This window comes from Watersipora subatra, chromosome 3 (genome assembly GCF_963576615.1).
Source record: "Watersipora subatra chromosome 3, tzWatSuba1.1, whole genome shotgun sequence".
NCBI lineage: Eukaryota > Metazoa > Bryozoa > Gymnolaemata > Cheilostomatida > Watersiporidae > Watersipora > Watersipora subatra.
Window position 1 is genome coordinate 32,235,155 of NC_088710.1, and position 12,185 is coordinate 32,247,339.

Consider the following 12,185-nt stretch of genomic DNA (forward strand, 5'->3'; position numbering starts at 1 on the left):
AATTATGTTGTTTGTCAATAAAACGTGTCGATGGCCTAATTCAGTATATTAACGGTTTCAATTAATTCAGTAAATATCCATAAACATCGATGTGCGATCTAGTAATTGAGTAAAATCCATAACTTTAAGATTACAGACAACGCATTTTATGAGCGATAAAATGTATTATGACCTATATAACAAAATTCGGACTGATGATTTGTTAAAGAAGAAATTTTATATTTATCACTCGTAGACTCTTTTTACATGTATCCCCTATATACATCACCAATGAAGCACCCGCTCAGATCTATGCGTTTTAAAAGATGACCACATTCAAAGCTTGTATCTCTGAACAGTATTAGTCTACAAAGACAAAACTGACAGCAAACTGTAGCTGATTTATTAGCCTTTTATTGGCCTTTGTTTCATTTGATCAACTTTTTTGATGCACCCACATTTTTAAACCTTTTTACGATCACTGATGTACGATAATCGAGAATATGTCTTTCAGTTCCAGCGCTGGCTAGTTTGAGATTGTAAGTTAGTATAAGGGATTCATGGTAAAGAAATGTATTATGTGTTAGCCGGGACATTTTAATTACCAGCTCATCACCAGGCAGGTCTCGCTATAGATAGATTGTGCACAATACACGCGTGCAATTTGTGCTCTTTTAGCCCCTGTCTGTTTCCCGTAGACGTGCTGTGGTTCAATTCTCCTGTATACATTTATTATAATCATAATATAATCATAAATATAGAACTGGAAGATAAAGACTTCGATCAAATATTGATGAAATACCAGAAGAAACATCCTTTATTGAGCCAGGCACATCATCATTTACTGAACCACACATTCACCAACAAAATGATACGATATCCAAGGCAAATAATTGGCTTGTTCAAGCTGACTTACCCAGCAAAGATGAATTTATTTTTAAAAAAGGAGAAAAGTTGGGTTGTAGATAAACGATTGTTGTCAGCCATCGTTGAAGTTGTAAACCCTGAGATGTTGATGAAATAAACATTGCTATAAAGATTTATGATGAATACTCGCAGTGTGGAGGTACTTATGATGACTTTGTTAGAATTGATAGCTATGTCGTATCATCTATAGATAGCTTGCCTAATCTTACCGTTAACACATTGGGTGTTGACAACACACACAAATTACAATCGATATAAAACTATTAAAGCTGGGTATACACTCTGGTATAGATCATTCCAAGTTTGTTCCGATGAATAACAGTGGCTTCACAGTCAAAACGAGCAAAGACTCGCGAATTATGACTTATGTGCGTAGCCTCGAGCTTTATTTCGAGCATCAAGAGATTACAATAGCAGAATCTCAATGACTTTTTGGCTTGGACAAAGAAGAATACATGAAAAGAGTAAAAAATACAACGCTAGAACCTGAGTGATGGTGAATGAAGAAGTGCAAACTGATCAAAGCAAATTGACAGACTCTAAGTCGAAGCTATCTAAGCAGAGAGACAGGGTAAAAGGCCAAACAAAGATTTTTTATATCGATTCTTAAGTGCTAGAAAGAGATCAGATTTTAATTATTGCTAATAATATAAAATGAGTGACATAACGGGAAGGTTACCAGAACTAGAGCTAGTAGCTATTGATCAAATATTTCAAACTATGGAAGCCAAATATTAGTGGCAGTTCCAAAAGCTGCAGAATTGACAGAGCAGGTACAACAGATCAATGCTAGAGAAGACAAGTCTCCTAATAAACTCACAAAGTTGAGTTTGATGCACAATGTGGCCTAATGAGCGATCTAAAAGGAGACCTTGCGGATAATGCAACAAAACTTTGAAAACAGCGCAACCTAATTTTAGGCATTGCCGGTGGATCAGCTGCTGGAGGAATTTTTGCAACCATATTTGAAGCAGTAGCAAATGCACTGAGATCTGACTCAACAAAAAATCTAACTCTGAAATCTATCGATCCAAAGAATATTATCGAAAGCGGCATTGGTAAATATATCGAAAAAAATCTGGAAGATTCAGCAGCGTATTTTTATGACAGATATCTAAACACTTCCGGCGCTGCACAAGCATTTTTGAACATGATGGAAAACGCTGTCGCATATTTTGAAAACAACTTGTGGATAATCATTGCCGCGGCATTAAATTTGCTGGCATTTGAAATGAAAAAGTACAGATAAATCTATTATGACATTGAATTTACTAGATTAGTCTTTTATGACAAAACTATAAAAGCTTATTGCATTAGTGCAAAACCTCCTACACCGGCAGCTGTGGCATCCCCTGCGAATATTTGCTCTTTGTTTTTGTTCAGAGCTAGGCGAGTAGTCTAAAAAAGGCGCTTTTATATCAGTGTGAGGTAATGTAGGCTTTTCAACATAGAATTTTTCATAAGTATCGAAGGCTGAATTTACCGAGCATATTTCATCGGTAGCCTACTGCTTTTGAGCATTTTGCTCGTTGAGCCAATCTTGATTTCTGGCTTGTTTGATGTTGTAATCCGCTTGTTCGGCTTTTAAATTTTCTAATGTCGCATTATGTCTGTTGGCTTTTTCTTGAGATCAATTTTTATCAATCTTTGAAAACAGATAGTTTCTACCGGCAATGGACAAACAGTTTACGACGGCTCTTACTACTGTCAACGCGACAATAGCCATTTATTATATCTCATAAAAACTATAAGTTTATTTTATATCAGTACTAGACACGAGACAGAAAACAATTCCGTCTACGTGAATACTGATCGCCAGTAGCTTATTAGTTAGCAGCCTTAGATACGTTCCTACAAACTTGGATTCGTCATTTAAAAATTGGATATCCACTTCCACTCCGGATGGGTACGGCCAGTGGAGAGTAATATCTTTAATACTTATACCTCCTGAAATAAGTGGACAAACCAGGATTTTCCATCGTAAACCGTCTCCCGGTAGAGCTCGACTTGATGCACATTCACAGGTTTTGATTTACAGCTATACATTTTATATGTTATACAACTCGATTTCAGCAATGAATTTGCCAAGATAAGTGTTGCCTCGTTCATCCGAGATTGTCATGTTTAAGCTGTTGTGCTCATCAATGGGCATGGATTTGTAATTGTTGTTAGTATGTTATTTTATTATTTCTCCCATATCGGTTTTTCCCATGGGAATAATCAAAAGAAGATTTGATCGTTTACCATTCCACAAATTTTTAGACGCGTCTATTCCATCGATGTATGCATACAAACACAACCGGATCAAATATAAATATTCATTCTCCATATGTTTAGTTAGTCCACACTTAATCGTTGCTCTAATACTAACCTTTAAAGTGTTTTGGTGAATTTTAAATGAGCTTCGGCATAATTTAGAAAGGAGCTGATCGTATGTGCAACACTCCGGCTGAATAGTTTACGTTCTACTGTTGTAAACATAGCTGATTACCACAGTCAAGTTGTAAAAACATAAATATAATTTAATTGTTTTGATGCTAATACCGATCGCCTTCACAGGTAGATCGAGCTTTATGCGACTGGTTTTGTTTATTGTCAAAGATGTCATTTATTAATAAATCACATAAAAAATATCTAGCAGTTATCCCATAGATTTTTACAACTTAACTGTCGTTGTGGTGGTAGACGAACGTAATAAAATATCGTCTAGCTTTTCTAAATAGTTTGTCAATATCTCACCAGCACCGGTAGTGATAAAAAGCTTTGATGATGTTGATCAATGTTATGATGACCCCCATGTTATATTATTTTCAGCAATATAAATTTGCCTTATACTGCGTGACGGCTTTGTGGGGTGTGAGTAAAGATCAGCTCACACACGTTCTATACCCCTTACGAAAGCAATTTTAAACTTTCATGTCATGCAACAAACTAAAAATATGTTGACACAAATGGAGATTAGAACTCCCGGATATCGATATTTTGATCCAAATGACAATCCTTACAATAAAACTGAGTACCCCAAAGTGCTCAATGAGTTTAGAGTAACCGCTAAAAATATTCCCAATATTGATCAACCCGGGAAAGGTCTCGGATTTATCATAAGAGACAGGGGTAGCAAACTAAGTTTTCTAAAAAAACTGTTGGCTGATCTAGGCCAGAGCCACAAACTGTATCCAAAATGTTCATCAAAAAGTAAAGATAAGACGGATATAGATGTGCAACAGAGTGGGGGGTGTATGGGGGCATTTTATCAGTTTCTGGTGTAAAATTCAAGTGTGGGTACTAAAACGGGTTTTAGGTAACTCAATACCCCTTTGACTACAAAAGGGTGGTGCTGACCATAGTAAGTCATTCACATCTCCCGGATTAGTTAGACTTAATGATAGTATTAGAGCTTACGCCTACTGTTTACTGGGAGCTCAAGTGCAAGCTAGACAAACGAATTCCTCCCTCGAGTCTCAACAAGAACTTTTGTTTTGGTCAGTGACTTGATCATGAAGAAGCAATATCTCCAAAATTCTATATCAAATTTTGAAGATGCTGTTACCAAAACTCAAGGGCAAATAAATTGTGTTATAGTCAAAGGTCTGTACATGATACTGTCAGGCTGTAACTTGAACGCTTTTGTCTTGAAGTTTTGTATCCAGGTATACTTTTTGCCTTGGCCAGTTTTTTGAGTTTGGATACCTTGACACGCAGTTTTGGTAGAATTCTATGCTTATAGCTCAATATGGGTATGCCTCAAATCATATATATTTCAGTAGACTCTTTAAGCTTGTTTTGTATCTTGTCGGGGAAAAACTCATCAAATACTTTTATCAAGCAATTCAATTTACCCATTTACTAAAATCAATCACCAATAACCAATCACCCATAAACTTTCAATAACTTGACATACTACTTTGTTCTATAATGCCCATGCACCAGAATGTTAACCGAACCCGTGTAATAACGCTTGTCATCAAAGGCAAGAAAAGTCTTCTTTGTGAATGTCACATTGTTGATCTCGTGTAATCTGAACTGGAGAGCTGTCATCTCCGCTTTTGAAGCTGGATCACCATTATCCAAATACCACTTGTACATCTCAAAGCGTAGATTTTTAGTTACAAACTTTTCATAACCTTGCACTCTGTCAGTCCCCACCCCTCCTACGCAATAAGACGGTCCATAAAGCTACAAACTCTGCAATTGGCTGTCTACCCCAGTCATCTTTGGGCATGCCTATCAGTCTTTTTGTTTTTCTGCTGTAGCACGAATGATCTTTAGGATAGTTGCTCGTGTCACACCATTCGGCGACATTTCTTTATAAAAATATAAATCTTTTTTCTCGATGAATTGCACAAAGCTGTTTGTGTCAGCATACATCATTCGAGCATCGGGGTACTGTTTGCAGATGTCATTGTATTGGGAGGATGTTTTGTACTAGGCCAAAGGTGGGTTTTGACTGCTTAGTTTGTTCACTGCGGTTTTTCACGTTAGCGAATAATCAGCCACACGGTATTGGAAGCTTTGTTATTCTCCAGTGAAGCTCTTTTATTAACCATAACACATCGTGAAAAATGACTGGTCTTTTTAGAGTTGGCTTGTGCAAATTCAATTTAACTTAGAAAACTGACATACAGCTGCTTACCAAGGATTGATTATATCTAAAACTCTGTCACTTAATAGCCAATGTAATCTGAGTTGAAATAGATTTCGCCCGAGTGAGAGAATTGATGCCCTGTTCTCTGAACTTCTGCAGCTGTTTGTCTAGGCTGTGCTGATTGTCTTCGTCTGGCATGGTAATTTTTCACTGCATTGGAAGTTTTCTAAGTTAAATTGAATTTGCGCAAGCCAACTCTAAAAAGACCAGCAATTTTTCACGATGTGTTATGATTAATAAAAGACAACAACATTAATCTGACCATCTGTTGAGCTTTACTGGAGACTTACAGAGCTTCCAATACAGTCATCATAGAAAAACCTGTACATCAACAGCTTAGACAAGGTCCAGTATGGCTTGAATGACAGAGATTGGCTTGGTAAGTTTTACTTTAGTCTTATTCATGAGCATAGCAGCTAAGCTCTCATCAAACTCCTTTTTGTGTTGAAATCAGCCTTTGTTGATGAGCTTGTTTTACGTTTTGTGTCAGAAATCAACTCAACCTCTATTTTATTGCGGACATTCTCCATTTAATTTCCAAAAACTGAGTTGTTCATAAGCTTGAAAAATTCTTTTTTTAAATAGAAAAGTCTTTCAATATTGAAAAAAAATTTTTCAAAGTCTGTTTTGACATTCTTTCGAAGTTCAGTGTTTTTTTTAATGTTGGGTTCAATCCAGGCATTTTCCCAAAACATTAAAAATTGGTGTACTTTTGTAAGGCGCCGACCCTTCTCAATATAATACTTTAAAATACTGCAATATGCGACATACTTGCTCTTATTTTTAGGATTTGGAAAGAGCTTGGGCATTTTGAAATAGCACGGTTCTCCTCGCTTTTCAAGCTTTCCCACATCTTGCATATAGTCTGACCACTGGTCAGGTTTTATTGATTTGGGTAATCATAGACAATAATAATAATAATAATGGGCAAGAATGGATAATCATTGTGCTCAGCATGGAGCTCTTTTGGATATTCAATATCTACCTCCGCAATGTACCTTTCATCCTCATCAGTGTCAGGCAGTATATCGTCGTTTACTCAATGAAAGTGCCAGTTTGATTTTTTCGAGACATTGCCTAACCGTAGAGGGTTGTTTTCATCCAAGTACATGATATAAGTGTTAGATTTTTAGTCATGATCCTTTTCTACGTAGGAGTTATTGACCTTGGCATATTGCAAACCACCACAGGTAAACACAACACCTCTTATTGCACTCTCAAAAAAATTGTGCATGTCTACATCAGTCAGAAGAACTAATTCTTGTTTCCTCTCTTTTAAAAGGGGATCTCATGACAAAGATGGTGAAGAAATGAAATGGCAAGGGTCTATTCCGTATTTACATGTAGATGTTGCTCTTTGACTTTCAAACACATATGTCAAAAGCAATACATCTGTCTTGAGGTACAGATCGGGGTAGCCACCCAAGGTCTTGCATCTAAGCTCTCTCCACACTTTTGGAGCGTGCATGTAATCACCCGGCTTCAAGCCCGCATAGTTTTGAAGCGGTGAGTTAAAGTGTATTATCTTTGAAAGTTTCTTTTCTTCAAACCGATCATGGGAATCTATATACTCATACGTACATACAACTTTCCTAGAAATTAGGCTAACATGCTCTGGATACTCTCGTTTCAGGTGTGGTAGATCACCCAAATATTTATCACATAACACCCTACCCATATATCTTCACCTTGAGCTGAAGACTTTAAATCCTTCGCACTTAGATCATCCAGTGTAAGATATCGCTTTCCATAGTCAATATCTGTAGGCTCAGATTTTTTGAGCTTGACCGTGTTTCGAAACCTCATATGCTTTGCATCCTCTCTCATCTGACTAGCAGAAGCCTCTCCGTACAAATTTCTCACATGTAAAGCGCATCGTCCTGGTCAGGATTTTCATAAACACCACCTACCAATATTGGTATACCTTTGCTAGTTTTACCAATTACCTTGGGTCGATTGCCATGTCGGTACGCAAGCTCAGCCTTGCTCATCCGACTGTACCATTTCACATCACCTCGCTTGGCATCCTGCTGAAGCCAACTCGTACTCCCTTCTCCATACAGATTTCCCACACAGCTCAGAGGATGTTCTGTTCACTTGGCCTGCTGATCTGATTTGGGATTACTCATCATTATTTATTATATAAAAATTGTTAACCATCAGTCAAATGAGAATCAGTCAAGCGTATAAATTGATGTAAGCTTAAAGATAACTATAATAAATAGACAATCAAAGCATTTATGTATAATAAAAAAAACGGCAATAAGCAAGCGTAACTAGCACTTAGGTCCTGCTGTTGCGTGTCTCGTGGCAGCTTGTGTCTGACCTAATTGGGTATTGTTTTTCATTATTTTCCATCTTTTTCAAAATTCCCGGGGATTTTGAAAACTTCTTATCTTTTTTAAAACTGACTTTCTGATCTACATGTAGATCTTTTGGACGTCTTCAGGCGAAAAGTGCGAAGTCGAAAATTTTGGTCCAGAACCTCCATATTACATACTACTGGTCACCATTCTTGTAAAACCCATGAGCTTACTCTCAACTTACATACACTCGAATCGCAGCTAGGAAAGGTCAATGTTCTCATAAAACTCATGAGCTGATATGGTAGCTAGTAAAGATCAATATTCTCATAAAACTCATGAGCTGATATGGTAGCTAAGAAAGGTTAATATTCTCATAAAACTCATGAGCTGATATGGTAGCTAGGAAAGATTAATATTCTCATAAAACTCATGAGCTGATATGGTAGGTAGGAAAGGTCATTAGTCTCATACAATTCATGAACTGATATGGTAGCAAAGAAAGGTCCATGGGTTAAGGTTCCAAGGTTCCAAGCAATTGGTGAATTTTCTCACTTATTACAATAAATGAGATAAATTCCTGTAGCTAAACTTATAACCATGGTATCCCAGTTCATGAAGACAGATAGAAGGCAAGTTTTTGAAATCTGTTATGCAACATTTGCTTATTCTTCCAAGATGCTAATGGAAATTTCCAACTACCCTTGAAGTAGTTAAATTGGGGGCAGGGAGCATATAAAGCAAAGCATTTAAAAGTACAACCAGAACTGGGTTAATTAAGGTATTTCGGATATAGCAGGTTTTTACTTAGCTTCACACTCGATCAGTTTTTTGTCGCTCTATGCGCCTTTTAGCACAGTGCATGACACGCTATATCGGAAATATATCAGAAAATTATCGGTGCTGTTTGCACCGCTGGAAGCTTGCATCTTCCTCTCGGGGTGTGTTACTCTTCTATAGGCTGTGTGTCGACTTTGTTTGGGATTTTCCTGATGCTATGGTGGCACTAATTACTCCATCATTACCAGGCCATCACGAAAAACTATGGCCGAATTCCCAAGCTATCAAGCTCTGAGGCAGGTAGCTACTAAATGCAATGGCCCAGCTACCGTCCCATGATGGTTTACTACCACAAGATGCTCTGGCGCCGCAGTTAATCAGTCTTTTTTTACCGGAGCAGGTCTCCATCCGACACTATGGCTAAACTACCAGGGTAATTCACCTCGAGTGGATTGCCACCAGATTCTATGACCAAATTTCCTAGTAGTAATTTATTGAGGTAAGATAAATAGATGCTCATCTGCTTGTAAACATTTTCAAGACACAAAAAATTATGAAGAGAATAAATAAAAGGATGAAAGCGAAAATACGACCATAGAAGAAACTAAAAGAAAACCACACGTTGGCAAGGAAACTACAGTTTGGCAAAAAAATTAAACATATGCAACTACTAATAGACTTCTCCATAGAAATTCATAGCTGAGCCAAAATCATTCAAAATATATTTTTATTACACCAGGTTAAGGTAAGACAGAAATTTTTAGTTTCAATTATGAATGCAGAAAGTAAAGACGTTAACAGCTTGGACTGTTGAGACAATAGACTCAATATCTTCTAAAACTGTTACATTTCAAATTTTTCATTTTTGCTAAAAGAATATTGAAAACTTATGTAAAATTCAACTTATTTACAAAATTCCTAATAAATTGGCGTTCAACCAGTTGCGTTTCATAGATCAATAGAGTAGCCCTATTAATCTATTGACATACCTTTCTGAGAGCTGTCTTATACTGCATGAGGGCACGTCTATTTCTTCAAGTGAGCTCTACATAAATTTATTGCGCCATTGTCAAAAGTGCTGAGTACATTTAATTTAAATCAAAGTTTACTCGTTATGATTCTTCAACATAAAATATAAAAATTACTTTGCTAGAGTAATTTACTGATTTACTTATTTATGTAATATCTGATTGACATTTTACCTTCATCATAACGAGGCAGCAACAAGACTAAAAATATTACTAGTAATCTTGTATATCATATTTTTCAATGCTTCAGCTTCAAAAGTGCTGTCTGTTTTCAAATAATGGCCCACGGTTTATTTCAAAAATATATACGTCGAATTGAAATCGTGTCACTGTTACCAAATCAAAACTTTTTGGAGTAATGCTACTAACTACAGTGTACTTGTATTATGTTAAAATTAAAACAACCCTTAAAAATTTGAAAATGACTTAATAAGTTTTCTCATTACCTAATTTCACAGTGTTAAAACCTAATCTATATCATCATATGAGATATCAAATGTTATTACATTTTACGATACTATTGTTATACCATCTTATGGTGTTAGTATAACAATTTCCACTGCACTTGTGAGTTTCTAATGTATCAGATGTCGAATAACAGAGGAATGGAGGTAGTTGAATTTCACGAATTAGTAGAGTAGACCTACTAATCTATTGACATACCTTTCTGGTAGTTGTCTTATATTGCATGAAGAAATGTGTAGTTCTTCAAGTGAACTCAGCTCAGTGACAGCCTCAGGGACAACTTCAATATTGTTGTAGGAAAGTTTCAATATTCTCAGTGACTTCATATTCCCCAACCTGGAATAATAATAATTTTAACAAAATAATTTTTTCTGAACTCGTGAGTTTCTATTGCATCAGATGTTGAATAACAAAGGAATTGAGGTAGTTGCATTTCACGAATTAATAGAGTAGCTCTACTAATCTATTGACATACCTTTTTGGGAGTTGTCTTATATTGCATGAGGACATGTGTAGTTCTTCAAGTGAACTCAGCTCAGTGACAGCCTCAGGAACAACTTCAATATTGTTGAGAGAAAGTTTCAATACTCTCAGTGACTTCATATTCCCCAACCTGAAATAATAATAATTTTAACAAAATAATTTTTTCTGAACTCGTGAGTTTCTATTGCATCAGATGTTGAATAACAAAGGAATGGAGGTAGTCGCATTTCACGAATTGATAGAATAGCTCTACTAATCTATTGACATATCTTTTTGGGAGTTGTCTTATATTGCATGAAGACATGTGTAGTTCTTCAAGTGAACTCAGCTCAGTGACAGCCTCAGGAACAACTTCAATGTTGTAGGAAAGTTTCAATATTCTCAGTGACTTCATATTCCCCAACCTGAAATAATAATAATATTAACATAATGATTTTTACTGAACTCATCAGTTTCTATTGTATCAGGTGTTGAATAACAGAGTATTGGAGGTAGTCGCATTTCACGAATTATTAGAGTAACTCTACTAATCTATCAATATACCTCTCTGGGAGTTGTCTTATATTGCATGAGGACATGTCTAGCTCTTCAAGTGAACACAGCTCAGTGACAGCCTCAGGAACAACTTCAACGTTGTTGTCAGAAAGTTTCAATATCCTCAGTGACTTCATATTTCCCAAACCTGAAATAATAATAATTTAACATAATAATTTTAACTGAACTCGTGAGTTTCTATTGCATCAGATGTTGAATAACAGAGTAATGGAGGTAGTCGTATTTCACGAATTATTAGAGTAACTCTACTAATCTATTAATATACTTCTCTGGGAGTTGTCTTATATGGCATGAGGACATGCTTAGCTCTTCAAGTGAACTCAGCTGAGTGACAACCTCAGGAACAACTTCAATATTGTTGCCAAGAAAATTCAATATTATCAGTGACTCCATATTCTCCAACCTAAAATATGTTAACATGAACAAGCACTTATTGAGCGTAGCTTACCTTCATAGTATCATTATCACCAGTCAGGGCTGTCAAGACTTAAATTTGTAAAGCAGAGTTAATTTATAGAACATTTGTAACTAATTTTACTGATAGACACCTTGAAATGTGTTTATGTAAAAGATATATAACATAAGTAGCACATATTTGTTTTTCTGAACTAACTCTCCAGATTGTTTGTTTAAATCTTCTATTACGGATATTCAATATTCTCATAAACCCATGAGGTGAATGGTAACTAAAAAATGTGAATATTCTCATGAAACTTATTAACTGATAAGGTTGCTAAAAAGTTCAACTTTTCTGATAACACTCATGCATGGTTTGATATGGTAACTATAAAAGGTCAATATCCTTATAAAACTCAGCCACTGATATAAAGCTAGAAGAGGTCAATGTTCTCCTAGAACTCATGAACTCATATGTTACCTAAAAAAGAAAACAGGAAGAAAACTCTGAAGAGATAATTCAGACAGTAATTGAAGTTTTCCATAAAATATCACTTTGTACGGGACTTGAACTAACGACATTCATCTTAGTAGACTGACACTATTACCCGCACTAATCGACTG